The following is a 14,063-nucleotide window of genomic DNA, read 5'->3' as shown; positions in this document are numbered from 1 at the left end:
TCGCTTTGATTAGAAAATTTGCGTATTCCTGTTTATAATGTGGAAGTTTGCGAAGTCCATCGTGCTGTGTTTGTAAATATGTCGAAAAGTCTCCAATGCTACGTTCTGAGTTTGTAATAATATAGTAGATTGCTTGTCCTTTCAGCCAGTTTACGGCATTTCGTTTCGTGGTAGGGTAGAGGTCATCGTCCGGTAGAAGTAGACTCTTAAGGGTGATGGCTTGAGGGGACGTGCGTTGTAGAAATGCCAAGAGGTTTCTAACCGCTTTCCAGATGTCATGCGCCGTACCGCATACGAATGTGTGTTCATCAGTATCTTGCACGTTACAGGTTGCACAAAGGGAAGTATCAGCCAAATGTATCGAATGTAAGCGGGAAGTCGTGGGAAGTTTTCTATTGACCACGTAATACCACAATGCTCTCACTCCCGTTGGCAAATGTGGATGATGAACACTTCTCCTTACACGTGGCCAGACTACCTCGGGGTACTTAACTTCAATACTGTTTCGAGCGTGCGTCGTGAGCAAATATTTGTACACTGCTCGCACTGTGACTATTTGTTCCTCAGGCATTCCCAGGCGGAGGTAGCTATAGTCAAGCAAAAATTGCTTGATATGATGAAGGTCGTCTGGTATGTGATGAACATCCACAGGCGCGTCAAGATTAGCCGGCTTTATTTCGTTCAATAGAAAAGTGGTGATACTATTGGGCTAATTCTTCCATCTGCTAAATGTAGAACTGACGTACAGGGCCCGTGTCTTCGTATAGACGTCGGTGAGGTTGAGACCACCTGACGCCGACGGTAGAGTCAATGTAGAATACTTGACTTTGAAAATGTGGCCGCGGCTGACAAAGTGGCCGAAGGCAGCTAACAATCTGCTTGCCATCGGGAGGGGTAGCGGAAGTACGCGTGCCACATAGTTAACTTTAGAGACGAGATAAATGTTCACCAAGGCCACTCGTTGTATTTCGTCCAGCGACCTGAGGGTATGTTGACGTATGCTCGCGCGCACTGTATTTAGCAAATCTTTGTAATTGATTGCAATCGTGCGTCGGATGTCACGAGTAAATTTCACTCCCAAGCACTTCATGACCGTGATCACCTTGATCTGTCCAGGAATAGGGGCCTTCAATCCGCGACCGATGTTCAGGACACCGGACTTCATTACATTCAACTGAGCCCCCGCCGCCTTCCTATACTGCTCTACTATGTCCATCGCCGTCCGTATCTCAGACGTGGTTCGCACAAGAAAGGCCACATCATCCGCGTAGGCGCGGCATACAAACTTGTGACCATACATCAGGACACCCTGGAGGTGTGAGGTCAGCGCTGTTAATAGCGGCTCGATGGCGATAGCAAACAGCGCCATCGACATAGGGCAGCCCTGTCTGACCGAACTTTCAATAGTTATCGGCCCCACTGATCGCCCGTTGAGCAAAATCGTGGACTGGGAGTGGCGCAGTAGTCGTGCGATGATGGTGAGGAAACGGTGGGGGAAGTTCATTGTCTGCATGGTTTGCAATAAATACTCATGGTTCACACGGTCGAATGCTTTGTCAAAATCGAGAGCAACCAAGGCGCACGGAATGCGACAGGCGGCAGCTACCGCTATGACGTCGCGATAGTCACACAAGGTGTCGTGAATGTTGCGGCCTATACCGACACTCGTTTGTGGCGGGGCTGTAACCGTGTTCATCACCGGTTTGAGTCTCCCAGCTATAATCCTTGCAAAGATCTTATAATCACAGTTTAGAAGTGTGAGCGGGCGGTAGTGTTTTGCGGATTGCGCCAATGGTGACTTAGGAACCGGTATGATCAAGCCCTCACTGAATTGTCGCGGGATGTCTTTGTCGGGGTCCATTAATTCCTGGCATATGCACGTCAGTTTCGGTAACAACAGTCGTTTAAATGTGCGATAGAACTCCACCGGTAGGCCGTCTGGACCAGGTGACTTGTTCTCAGGGCCCGTCAGCAGTGCATCTTCTACTTCCTCTTCTGTAGGTTCAGCCAACAATTGAAGTGCTTCCGTCTGATTCACCTTGCGGGTTATACCCGACAGTAAAGCCTCCATCGCCTCGTGATCCACAGGGCCAGCGGCGTATAGCGTCGCATAATAGTGCTTCATCTCAGCTGATATCTCACGCTGCTGCAACAACAAACAGCCGTCCTCCGTCCGTAGTTCAGTGACCAGTTTCCTGCGGCGACCTGTCCGCTCCTTAAGTACGTGATAGATGGAAGGTTGCTCGCCGGCGACACCGTCACGAAGTCGCGCCCTGACTTTGCACCCGATGAGCTTTTGACGCGTCAAAGTCGTAATCGTGGCTTTTATCCGTTGTATTTCCTGGTGATTGTCTATAATCGACGCGTCCGGGCGGTATAAGTCTCGAAGGACCTGGAAATAGAACTCGACCGTCCTGGTGTACCACTCCTTCCTGTCACGGGAGTATCTCATAAAGGCCTTCCTGATCGTCGGTTTTGCACAGTTTAGCCACCATTCCAAAGCCGAGGCATATTGAGAAAACCTTCTCTCACAAGCCGCCCAAGACGCAGCGAAGAGTTCATGGCATGCCTGTTCGTCCAAATGCGATACATTCAACTTCCAGTATCCTCTTCCACGGTACGTCCCTTGGCGTTGGAGGTTGAGTGTACAAATGTACGCCGCGTGGTCAGAGAAGACGGTCGGCCATATCTCCGTCTGCAAAAGTCTTCGACTTAAATCCAGCGTGACGTAAATACGATCGAGGCGGCTGGCGGAGTGAGTCGTGATATGCGTGAATCCTGGCCTATCGCCATTGACGTGTTCCCAGGTATCAATAAAATGAAAGTCCCGTATTATAGCCGCTAGATCCGGACAAGTGTTAAAATGTGGCGTCTGGTCTTTCGGAGATAGGACGCAGTTGTAGTCGCCACCGAATATAATGTGGTCGTAATGGCCTACAAGCAATGGTGCAATAGCATCGTTAAAAAATGCCGCCCGTTGCGGTCTATTACCAGTGCCTGAAGGGGCATAGACGTTGACAATACGAGTATCGTAAATGGTGAGTGCCATACCTCTCGCCGTTGGGAGGTACTCTACGTCAGTCGCTAGTATCCCTTCCTTTGTGAGGATGGCTGTTCCAAGTTCGTGCACAGTCCCGGGATGAGTGAAGGCTATATATCCACTAATCGTGGCGAGGTCTATGTTCTTCACCTCTTGTAGTAAGACCACGTCGAGTTCGGCCGCATATAACATATCACGGAAGGTCTGTAGCTTTAGAGTGCTGCTGATACTGTTGATGTTGACAGTCCCTATCCTGTAAGCTTGTGCAGAAGTCATTCGCGGATGGAAGGAAGGAAGGCCTTTTCTGTGACTACACACACTATAGATTACTGGTCGCTGGGGCGGGGGGGAAGCCCATCCGTATCATCCCCGACCCCGCGCATGATCGCTGTCCCCACACCAACCATAGGATCGTCATTCAAGTCCCCTCCTGGCGGAACGTTTTCCACATCATCGGCCCAGTTGCCGGTCGCCCGGAGGCCAACCTCCGTTTTGTCGCCGTCAAGTGTCTGCATGGGTATGTCATGCGGGGTCACCTCCCGTGTCGCGTGCACTACCATCCGTTCGGTGGGAGGGGAAGGTGGCTCGGCCGTCGCAAGAATGTCCGCCGGAATGAGGACCTGGTGGATGCCATCGTCATGTGCTACCGGTGTTCCGCCAAGTGTGCGGGCAACCCGCTGAGCCTTTTCACGCACCTCCTTCGCCGTCTGGTCCGCGTTCGGGGGCGCAATCCGTTGTTTTTTGCGTCTGCGGGGTGAGTGCCGTGGTCGGCTCATCTCACTATCGGAAGATACGGTCTGGTCCGGTTCCTGCGGGCCCTCCGGATCCTGGAGCACGACGTTTTCAGCCGCAGCAACTGCGGCATGGCCCTCGTCATCGGGAGTTACCTGTTGCTCGGACTGGGCAGCGGATAAGTTTGTCGCCGTTATCTGGTTCGTGACTATGGGCGCATCGTTGGTCTCAGGTGGTGACGGGCGAGGAGCCGCCTCCTCTACTAGTAAGTGGTCCGGTTCCGGTCCTCTGACTGCCGCAACGTAACTTACCGGCAACGACTGCATAGTCGCAGGTCTTTCGGATTCTCCCACTGGTAACTGCGCTATCCTCCGCTGCATGCAGTCCGAGCGAACATGGCCTTCCTTACCACAACCTGAGCACGTTCGGGGTTGCCCGTCATACATGACAATGGCTCTACATCCACTGACGTATATATATGAAGGGACGTGACGCCGAAGATCAATTTTGATCTGCCGCACCCCATTGAGAACAGGGAAGGTATTGAAAGTTGTCCACTTCTCCGCTGTATTACTTAAGACCGTGCCATATGTAGTAAGAACTTGATTGATCTGCCCTGCAGGCACCTCAAACGGAAGTTCAAAGATCCTAATGGTCCTGACGCCAAGTCCCGCCATTTCAACCGTCACATCCCCCACGTTACCGTCACAATGGGTGAACTTAAATCGACCTCCCGAAGAGGCTATTACTCGTGCACAGCAGTCTGTGTTCGACATCTTCACATAGACGGTTCGGCTAACTATCGACAAATGGATCCCGATAACGTCGCCAAATTGTAACTTTACTACATCGCGCAAAAAGGCCTCTATTTCGTATGGCTTAGGTCGTGCATAATGGTCGTCGAAACTAAATTTCAGTGTGTTTGTACGGAAATGAGACTCCATCGTTACCACGTGTACATGACTAAATTCCTCGAGAAACGGCTAGTCCCACCGTGTTGACTCACCACTCGCCGCGGAGCTGGCCGGAACAGCGAGGACGTAAAGAGCGCACGTCCGCTCACCTCGCCAGCCGCGAGTAGACTGCCCAACTGAGCTACCAGAGGCTCTGCATACGTTCTTATTCGTACTGATTGCTTTACGTCCGTCCCTGTCTTTCGTTTCCACACACTGCTACTCAGCGCTGCCATATAGACGCACAGGAAATGCAGTCATCGGCTGCAAGTGCAAACATTGCCCAGATTAAGTTTTATAATGCTCGATCGTGTCAATTAGGTTAAAAAATGCAAGTAGGAAGTGTCTGAAGTACGTCAGAACACTGCTAAGTGTATTTACGAGTCCCATTCTCCTGTCTGGTTCCATGGTGTAACGGTTAGCACTCTGGACTCTGAATCCAGCGATCCGAGTTCGAATCTCGGTGGAACCTTCGTTTAGTCTAAATTTTCTGTAATAAGCGTTTCTCGCCGAGGAAGTAGCAGCGATAGGCTCAGGGGTGTAGTTTCTACGTTTGTATTAAAAACGAGATGTCTATGAAACGGCTGAATATTGGTGCGACTATGTGACCTATATAGCACATTAAACGAGTAATGCCTGTAAGAGCAAGCAATTTTACTATAATTCGAAGAAATATCATTATCCTACGAAGGCTAAGAATCCCATGATTATCAACTAGCTACTAGAAGCTGAGCAAATGAATTTCCTTTAAAACAGGTTTAAAACATAGGGAGGTTCTGACCGAGTGGGCATGCTCTGGAGCCTCTTTGCTCCTGAGATTAGAAAAACAGTCCTCTGGGCCGGATTTGAACCAGCGACCTATGGATAACTGTGAATCCTCCACTACAGTCCACCGCTCTACCAACTGAGCTACCAGAGGCTCTGCATACTTTCTTATTCGTACTGATTGCTTTACGTCCGTCCCTGTCTTTCGTTTCCACACACTGCTACTCAGCGCTGCCATATAGACGCACAGGAAATGCAGTCATCGGCTGCAAGTGCAAACATTGCCCAGATTAAGTTTTATAATGCTCGATCGTGTCAATTAGGTTAAAAAATGCAAGTAGGAAGTGTCTGAAGTACGTCAGAACACTGCTAAGTGTATTTACGAGTCCCATTCTCCTGTCTGGTTCCATGGTGTAACGGTTAGCACTCTGGACTCTGAATCCAGCGATCCGAGTTCGAATCTCGGTGGAACCTTCGTTTAGTCTAAATTTTCTGTAATAAGCGTTTCTCGCCGAGGAAGTAGCAGCGATAGGCTCAGGGGTGTAGTTTCTACGTTTGTATTAAAAACGAGATGTCTATGAAACGGCTGAATATTGGTGCGACTATGTGACCTATATAGCACATTAAACGAGTAATGCCTGTAAGAGCAAGCAATTTTACTATAATTCGAAGAAATATCATTATCCTACGAAGGCTAAGAATCCCATGATTATCAACTAGCTACTAGAAGCTGAGCAAATGAATTTCCTTTAAAACAGGTTTAAAACATAGGGAGGTTCTGACCGAGTGGGCATGCTCTGGAGCCTCTTTGCTCCTGAGATTAGAAAAACAGTCCTCTGGGCCGGATTTGAACCAGCGACCTATGGATAACTGTGAATCCTCCACTACAGTCCACCGCTCTACCAACTGAGCTACCAGAGGCTCTGCATACTTTCTTATTCGTACTGATTGCTTTACGTCCGTCCCTGTCTTTCGTTTCCACACACTGCTACTCAGCGCTGCCATATAGACGCACAGGAAATGCAGTCATCGGCTGCAAGTGCAAACATTGCCCAGATTAAGTTTTATAATGCTCGATCGTGTCAATTAGGTTAAAAAATGCAAGTAGGAAGTGTCTGAAGTACGTCAGAACACTGCTAAGTGTATTTACGAGTCCCATTCTCCTGTCTGGTTCCATGGTGTAACGGTTAGCACTCTGGACTCTGAATCCAGCGATCCGAGTTCGAATCTCGGTGGAACCTTCGTTCAGTCTAAATTTTCTGTAATAAGCGTTTCTCGCCGAGGAAGTAGCAGCGATAGGCTCAGGGGTGTAGTTTCTACGTTTGTATTAAAAACGAGATGTCTATGAAACGGCTGAATATTGGTGCGACTATGTGACCTATATAGCACATTAAACGAGTAATGCCTGTAAGAGCAAGCAATTTTACTATAATTCGAAGAAATATCATTATCCTACGAAGGCTAAGAATCCCATGATTATCAACTAGCTACTAGAAGCTGAGCAAATGAATTTCCTTTAAAACAGGTTTAAAACATAGGGAGGTTCTGACCGAGTGGGCATGCTCTGGAGCCTCTTTGCTCCTGAGATTAGAAAAACAGTCCTCTGGGCCGGATTTGAACCAGCGACCTATGGATAACTGTGAATCCTCCACTACAGTCCACCGCTCTACCAACTGAGCTACCAGAGGCTCTGCATACTTTCTTATTCGTACTGATTGCTTTACGTCCGTCCCTGTCTTTCGTTTCCACACACTGCTACTCAGCGCTGCCATATAGACGCACAGGAAATGCAGTCATCGGCTGCAAGTGCAAACATTGCCCAGATTAAGTTTTATAATGCTCGATCGTGTCAATTAGGTTAAAAAATGCAAGTAGGAAGTGTCTGAAGTACGTCAGAACACTGCTAAGTGTATTTACGAGTCCCATTCTCCTGTCTGGTTCCATGGTGTAACGGTTAGCACTCTGGACTCTGAATCCAGCGATCCGAGTTCGAATCTCGGTGGAACCTTCGTTTAGTCTAAATTTTCTGTAATAAGCGTTTCTCGCCGAGGAAGTAGCAGCGATAGGCTCAGGGGTGTAGTTTCTACGTTTGTATTAAAAACGAGATGTCTATGAAACGGCTGAATATTGGTGCGACTATGTGACCTATATAGCACATTAAACGAGTAATGCCTGTAAGAGCAAGCAATTTTACTATAATTCGAAGAAATATCATTATCCTACGAAGGCTAAGAATCCCATGATTATCAACTAGCTACTAGAAGCTGAGCAAATGAATTTCCTTTAAAACAGGTTTAAAACATAGGGAGGTTCTGACCGAGTGGGCATGCTCTGGAGCCTCTTTGCTCCTGAGATTAGAAAAACAGTCCTCTGGGCCGGATTTGAACCAGCGACCTATGGATAACTGTGAATCCTCCACTACAGTCCACCGCTCTACCAACTGAGCTACCAGAGGCTCTGCATACTTTCTTATTCGTACTGATTGCTTTACGTCCGTCCCTGTCTTTCGTTTCCACACACTGCTACTCAGCGCTGCCATATAGACGCACAGGAAATGCAGTCATCGGCTGCAAGTGCAAACATTGCCCAGATTAAGTTTTATAATGCTCGATCGTGTCAATTAGGTTAAAAAATGCAAGTAGGAAGTGTCTGAAGTACGTCAGAACACTGCTAAGTGTATTTACGAGTCCCATTCTCCTGTCTGGTTCCATGGTGTAACGGTTAGCACTCTGGACTCTGAATCCAGCGATCCGAGTTCGAATCTCGGTGGAACCTTCGTTTAGTCTAAATTTTCTGTAATAAGCGTTTCTCGCCGAGGAAGTAGCAGCGATAGGCTCAGGGGTGTAGTTTCTACGTTTGTATTAAAAACGAGATGTCTATGAAACGGCTGAATATTGGTGCGACTATGTGACCTATATAGCACATTAAACGAGTAATGCCTGTAAGAGCAAGCAATTTTACTATAATTCGAAGAAATATCATTATCCTACGAAGGCTAAGAATCCCATGATTATCAACTAGCTACTAGAAGCTGAGCAAATGAATTTCCTTTAAAACAGGTTTAAAACATAGGGAGGTTCTGACCGAGTGGGCATGCTCTGGAGCCTGTTTGCTCCTGAGATTAGAAAAACAGTCCTCTGGGCCGGATTTGAACCAGCGACCTATGGATAACTGTGAATCCTCCACTACAGTCCACCGCTCTACCAACTTTTTTTTTTTTTTTTTTTTTTTTTTTTTTTCTTTTCGGGCCTCCATCCACCCCTTCTAGCCCGTCCTCACGCTCGCCAAAAGTGCCTTCATCGGCTCGACTTCTCCGCCATTAGCAAAAATCTCCGTTGAAATAAAAAATTAATCACGAAACAAATGGATTCTCTTCAGTATCCATGTGGTTATTTGGTTTACCAATATATGTGATGTGGAAAATGAAGCAAATGAAGTCTTCTGCAGGAATGTTGGAAAACTCATCACTTTCCGAGGGAGACTGAATGTATGAAAATAAACTTGGTGATGCTGGAGTCTTCCACAGCAAGAAGGAACAACTCTTCTCTTCCTCTGACAGGAGAAGGCCAAACATAACATAAATACGTCTTCTTTTCAATAAACGAATCTTACTAATTGAATGAACAAGAAACGAATAATGTATAATTTGAATATTAGATCTACAAAATTCGACGGGGATCTCGTAGAACAGTCTCGCAGAGCTCTCGACAGGAGAGGCATCATCCCCCAAAGCGTCACCACTGTCGGGGTGGTCCGTTTCATATTCGTGGCCGTTCGATCGCCGCATTCCGAATCCTAATTGCGACTATCATAGTCGTGAAAGGGCCATCCATCAGAGTTTTCGGACTGCGACGGCGCCCTGGAGGAATATCTCTCTACGTCAACGTTCGGAGGAGAAAGAAAGCATACTTTTCTCTATATTTGGCGATTCGTTGAAGTTTCTGGTGTTGAGTTATTAGGTATAGCCAATAGTCTTCTTTATTTTTTTCTGGCGCCGATAATATATAATACACCGTCTGACCTTGAAGCCAAGTGACTGCTCGTCGTTTTGCCGGAGGGTATGGAACGGCATCAGGAGTGAGGAGTCCAGCTGGAGTAATCATTCTAGGTGCAGTACGCAGCATACTTGAGAGCTTCCGTGCAAAGAGAAGCCAGATGTCCTTCACATTTTCGCATAGAAAGCGATGTTCGATGGTATCTAGGAGAGTACAGTGAACGCAGTTCGGAGTGTCTGCCAAGTGGATCATGTGTAGTTTTGAATTTGTCGGTATGATCCTATTGACCGCCATGTACCATGTAGACCGCACCTGCGATGGTAAGTGTGCGTCATGAATGTTTTCCCAGATCTTGGCCCAGTTGCAGTCTCTATACTTCACTTCTATTCTGTTGCGCGGCTTACTGTCCGTCAGGCAGCTGTAAAGTGCTTTGACCCGGTAAAGATCATTCTCAGGTATGTTGCTTTGAATATAGCTGTATTCGAGGAAAAAAGTACTAAAGTGGCTAAATGCAGTCGGGATGTGACTTACGTTTACCGGAGGCGTCATGCTGGCAGGTGCAATTTCATTGAGAAAGTGGGCCGTTAAGGAATTTGGTGATCGTTGCCATTGTTTATACATGTTGCTGATATATAATGCTTTCGCTTTGTGGTAAACATCAGTCAGATTTAGGCCGCCTTTTCCCAAGGGGAGCGTCAAAGTTGCAAATGGGACTTTGAAAATGTGTCCCCTACTTACAAAGTGTCCGAGCGCTGCAAGCATTCGTTGTGCGATGACCTTTGGTATTGGTAGGATTTGTGCGACATAATTCACTTTAGAAACAATGTAAGTATTGACTAAAAGCACTCTTTGTATGGCGTTGAGATTTCGCAAATGATGTTGCCGTATGCCGGCCCGAATTTGTGCCAATAATTTTCGATAATTAAGAGCAGACGTGCAGCGGATGGTGCGCGTGTATTCAATGCCGAGACATTTAAATGTTGTCATTCTTTTTAGTGATTGGCTATTGCCAAGTTCGAGTCCTCTACCAAGTTCCAATATGCCAGACTTTTTACAGTTGACTTTCGCTCCTGATGCGGCTGCATAAGTGGATATCAGCTGAAACGCGCGTTCCAAATCTTCATCTTTCGTCACCACGAAACTGACGTCATCCGCAAATGCCTGGCATACGATCTTCTGGCCATGTATGCGTATTCCCGGAAGGTCTTGCGCCAGGGAGAACAGTAAGGGTTCAAGAGCAACTGCAAACAAGGCCATTGACATCGGGCAACCTTGTCGTACCGACCGAGCGATATTAATAGGTTGACTGAGTTGTCCGTTGAGACAGATCTTGGACGTACCGTTTTGCAGCAGGAGTGTAACAGTGTCAATAACTTTCCGTGGAAAGTTCATTGATGCCATCGCGCACAGAAGATATGAGTGACTGATTTTATCGAATGCTTTCTCAAAATCTAACGAGACTAGAGCGCATCGCATGTCGCAAGCGGCGGCTGTAGCTATGATATCTCTATATGCACTTAACGTCTGCTGTATGTTTCTAGAGTTCCCAACGCTCGTCTGGTAGGCCCCCGTGACAGTACTAAGTACCGTACTGAATCGCTGCATCATGACCCGCGCGAATATCTTATAATCGGTATTAAGTAACGTAAGCGGTCGGAGATTGTCGACTGTCTTTCCCGCTGGGGTTTTGGGTACCAATACCACTATGCCTTCACAGAATTCCCTTAAGATATCACTTCCAGCCTTTAAGATATCATTACAGACCAAGGTCAACTTTGGAACTAAATGGTGACGAAAGGTTCGATAAAACTCAGCCGGTAATCCGTCGGGGCCAGGCGATTTATTCTGTGGGCTCCCTCGAATGGCGTCCTCTACTTCATCTTCAGTTATGACTGCAGCGAGGCCGTCTGCTTCTACCGTGGTCAATGTCGCAAAACGGCGTGCCAGAAGGACGTGCTGCGCCGCCATATCCACCGGGTGTTCCGTGAACTGTGCTGTGAAATGTTTGTAAATCTCGTCTCGTATGTCGCGCTGGTGGTTTAGGAGTCGACCATCTGCAGTGTGCAGTTCTGTCAATATCTTTCTGCGCCCCCTTTTCTGTTCGCGAATAACATGGTACATTGATGTCGTTTCGTCCTGTACAGCGTTTTGCAGACGCGTCCTGACTTTACAGCCTTCCAATTGCTTCCGTTTAAGGGTTAGAATCGTAGCCTGTATTCTTTTAATATGCATACGATTTGCTATTACTGTTGCATCTTCTCGATATAAATCTCTCAGACACTGAAAGTAAAATTCCAGGGTTTGCTTCTGCCAGGCACATCGATCTCGGGAATAATTCTTCATCGCTTTTGTTAAGGCGGGTTTCGCACATTTTACCCACCACGTAATGGCAGAATCGTACGCTGGAAACTTTCGTTCGCAGGCTGCCCACGTATTGCGGAAGACTGTGTGACACCCGGGTTCTGGTAAACACGCTACATTTAGTTTCCAGGGTCCCCTTGCCCTGTACGTCCCTTGTTTGGCTAAATTGACGGTACATATATATGCCACATGATCTGTGAAGACAGTCGGCCATAGCTCAGCCTGCAAAACATGTTCCCTCATACTTGATAATGCGTAGATTCTATCGATGCGGCTAGCTGAGTGGCCAGTAACGTAAGTGAATCCGGGCCTGTCACCGTGTCGAAGCTCCCACGTGTCTATTAAATTCAACTCGTCAATGAGATTGCGAAGCTCGGCGGACGGATTGAAGTTCGGCGTCTGGTCTTTGGGACTGAGGACACAGTTAAAGTCACCAGCGAATATAAGTTGTTCCGAAGGTGGTGTAAAAAGTGGCACAATGTCATCTTTAAAAAACTCTGCTCTCTGTCGGCGTCTCCCAGAGCCGGATGGGGCGTAGAGATTGATAAATCTAGTATTATCGATAGTAGTCGCTATACCTCTGCCAGACGCCAGGCGCTCGACATGTGACATCACTATCCCTTCCTTAGCCATGATCGCCGTCCCTGGATCAGTGCCATGTCCAGGATTAACGACGGCATTGTAGCCTGTGATACGGTCAAGGTTAATATTGGTCACTTCCTGCAGCATGATGAGATCAATATCAGCGGCATAGAGAAAATCTTGAAGATTTGATAAGTTTAGTGGGCTACTGATCTTATTGATGTTCAATGTCGCAATTCGGTAAGCTTGCAAGGACGGCATGAGAACAGAGATCTAGGTGACAATAAGCCGAGTATGGATGTTAATGGCGAACATCCTCTAAAAGAAGTCTACGTCATTAGCCACTGTGCCGACGCCGGCGGTAGCCGTTTGTTGCTGGTGGGACACATCAGCTTGCGCTTCCGATAACGGACTATCTGTACGTCGCCGATCCTTTACGAAATCATCTTCCCGACCACCCTCTTCCACGTCATCCGACCAATCACACACGAACCTGTCCGCTGATAAACCGCAATCCGAGAGCTTGGATACGTCAGATACAGGGTTCTGATCCATTGCATCTGTTATCGCAGGGTCGCCTGAGGGTAATCGTCCGTGATCAGTGTCCGATTCGTCCGTCCGGGATTTTTTTGTCGTTTTGCTGGTTGCCGACGACGGTGGTTCAGTCTCTTCAGTCAGTTTCTGTCGTACGTGGTTCGCGTTTTCACGCAATATTGGCGCCTTTGCTTCTGCCCCTTGATGTGCTAGCCGGCGTTTCTTCTGTGATTTGGGAGACCGCGGGGGCCGGTGGCCAGCCAGCTCGTTCGACTCCACCCGGTCCACGTCGGACTTGTCGTCTCGAACCGGAACGCCCGCCGGAATACTTTCGGTGTCCGGTTGGTGCCCCTGCTCCGAGTGAGTATCGCCCCCCTTCGAGGTGTGTGAAGAAGGAACAGTTGGGACGTCGGTCGTATCCATCGGCGTGACGCCTTCCTGCACGTCGCGCAGACCCTCTAGCGGAACATCGAAACTAGGGTCCGAGGTAACGGTAGCCCGGGCGGCGGCGACGTATGATATAGGCAATGTAGACGTCGGGCCCTGCTGCGCACGCTCACCGGCCGGTATTTGCGCCACGCGCCGTTGGACACATTGAGCACGGATATGTTCGGTGGAACCACAGCCCGCACAGGTTCTCGGCTGCCCATCATAAATCACAATGGCTCTGTAGCCACACACAGTGACGTAGGACGGAATGTGCTTCAACATATCAATCTTCACCTGCCGGACACCGTTTAACACCGGGAAAATGTGCATATTCGACCACTTTTCTGCCGTATTGCTGATGACCGTTCCATATTCCCTCAATTTGGCATTAATTTGATCAGCGGATATTTCAAAGGGTAATTCGAATATTCGAACAGTTCTGACTCCAAGACCGGCAAGCGAAACTCTGACATCACCAACATTGCCGTCAGAATGGTTAAACTTTAAAACTCCTCCACAAGATTGAAGGACCTGCTCGCATTTCTCGGGTCTCAACAATTTTAGGTAGACCGTACTGCTGACGATAGAAAGGTGAATGCCAACCATATCATCAATAGTGATTTTCATAACGTCTCTAATAAATAACTCAACTTCAAAGGACTTCGGTCGTGC

The 14,063-nt window shown here is 47.9% G+C and overlaps 9 non-coding genes across 9 annotated transcripts; 5 read left to right on the top strand and 4 right to left on the bottom strand.

Annotated features, from left to right (window-relative positions):
* The first annotated feature begins 5,125 nt into the window (after positions 1-5,125).
* Positions 5,126-5,197, top strand: Trnaq-cug. Its single transcript has one exon. It is a non-coding gene; the product is annotated as a tRNA-Gln (tRNA).
* Positions 5,198-5,555: 358 nt separating this feature from the next.
* On the bottom strand, positions 5,556-5,644 carry Trnay-gua. Its single transcript is given in 2 exon segments — positions 5,556-5,591; positions 5,608-5,644. It is a non-coding gene; the product is annotated as a tRNA-Tyr (tRNA).
* Positions 5,645-5,892: 248 nt separating this feature from the next.
* Positions 5,893-5,964, top strand: Trnaq-cug. Its single transcript has one exon. It is a non-coding gene; the product is annotated as a tRNA-Gln (tRNA).
* A 358-nt stretch (positions 5,965-6,322) lies between these two features.
* Trnay-gua lies at positions 6,323-6,411 on the bottom strand. Its single transcript is given in 2 exon segments — positions 6,323-6,358; positions 6,375-6,411. It is a non-coding gene; the product is annotated as a tRNA-Tyr (tRNA).
* Positions 6,412-6,659: 248 nt separating this feature from the next.
* Positions 6,660-6,731, top strand: Trnaq-cug. The gene has a single exon. It is a non-coding gene; the product is annotated as a tRNA-Gln (tRNA).
* A 358-nt stretch (positions 6,732-7,089) lies between these two features.
* Positions 7,090-7,178, bottom strand: Trnay-gua. The gene is given in 2 exon segments: positions 7,090-7,125; positions 7,142-7,178. It is a non-coding gene; the product is annotated as a tRNA-Tyr (tRNA).
* Positions 7,179-7,426: 248 nt separating this feature from the next.
* On the top strand, positions 7,427-7,498 carry Trnaq-cug. Its single transcript has one exon. It is a non-coding gene; the product is annotated as a tRNA-Gln (tRNA).
* Positions 7,499-7,856: 358 nt separating this feature from the next.
* Positions 7,857-7,945, bottom strand: Trnay-gua. Its single transcript is given in 2 exon segments — positions 7,857-7,892; positions 7,909-7,945. It is a non-coding gene; the product is annotated as a tRNA-Tyr (tRNA).
* A 248-nt stretch (positions 7,946-8,193) lies between these two features.
* Trnaq-cug lies at positions 8,194-8,265 on the top strand. The gene has a single exon. It is a non-coding gene; the product is annotated as a tRNA-Gln (tRNA).
* Positions 8,266-14,063: the final 5,798 nt, after the last annotated feature.

This window comes from Schistocerca americana, unplaced genomic scaffold, assembly GCF_021461395.2.
Source record: "Schistocerca americana isolate TAMUIC-IGC-003095 unplaced genomic scaffold, iqSchAmer2.1 HiC_scaffold_204, whole genome shotgun sequence".
Lineage (NCBI taxonomy): Eukaryota > Metazoa > Arthropoda > Insecta > Orthoptera > Acrididae > Schistocerca > Schistocerca americana.
This window is presented reverse-complemented; position numbering and strand designations above follow the sequence as displayed.